Below are 876 nucleotides of genomic sequence, written 5' to 3' on the forward strand. Positions count from 1 at the left end.
ATCCCCCAGCCATTGCCAGAGCACAGGGTCGGGACAGACCTGATCGACACTGGTTCGGACACTGTTTCACCCCGCCTGAGCCTGGCGAGGGACCCACACCAGCCAAGGAAAGGTCCCTGGACTGAGCGGCAGCTGCACAGCACTGCCACAGCGGTGTAGCGCTCAGGGGCAGGGATCGCCCCGGGGAATACCCAAACCCCACACTCCGTCCCTGGCGGTGGAGCAGGATCCCAGGGATCATATGGCCGGGCTGAGGCTGGCAGGGGGGCAGGGTGGACACCAGCTGGTGACCGTCCCATCTGATAAGGCACCGGTGAGGCTTTCTGGCCACAGACCAGTCACAGCTCAGGTTGGTGACTTCATCTGGAAAGCACACCGTTCCTCTCTCATCGAGGAGACAAAGAAACATCCCACAGGGAAGGAAGAGGCAAGAGTTTGGGATCAGGCCCCACAAAACGAGTGAAGCGACCAGTGTTCGAGCCAGGTGCTGCTGTCTGCTTCAATCTGCTCGCTGTCCAGCACCTCCTCCTTCCCCCAGCAACATCCCCCAAACCACAACTGGCCAAGCCAGGCAACTCAAATCCTGCTGCCCTCATCCGAAGGTTCATTTTAAAGCTCATTCGTTAGAAACACCCGGCAGAGCCAGTCTCTGAGCAGGGGGGACCCGGTGTGCTCGCCCCTGCCAGCCTCCTGCCTGGCGCTGCGCTCCCAGGGCCGTACAGCAGTGGGTTGCTCACAGGCCCTCTGAATTCTAGGCATTTCTCTAGGAAAGACACGGCCATCTGTCTGTCCCAGCCCGCCGGCAGGTCCGGGCCAGCAGCCACCTTCCCCTCATTCCAGCCTGGCCGCACCGCGCACATTCCTCCCCCCGGGCTC

General features: G+C 61.9%; 1 protein-coding gene across 1 annotated transcript in view; it reads right to left on the reverse strand.

Moving 5' to 3' along the window:
* NXN (nucleoredoxin) overlaps positions 1-876 on the reverse strand; it is a gene marked incomplete at both ends in the record, with an annotated part of 11,835 nt that overhangs the window by 3,740 nt on the left and 7,219 nt on the right. The gene's annotated exons all lie outside the window — the stretch shown is intronic.

This window comes from Buceros rhinoceros, unplaced genomic scaffold (assembly GCF_000710305.1).
Source record: "Buceros rhinoceros silvestris isolate BGI_N320 unplaced genomic scaffold, ASM71030v1 scaffold5846, whole genome shotgun sequence".
Classification (NCBI taxonomy): Eukaryota; Metazoa; Chordata; class Aves; order Bucerotiformes; family Bucerotidae; genus Buceros; species Buceros rhinoceros.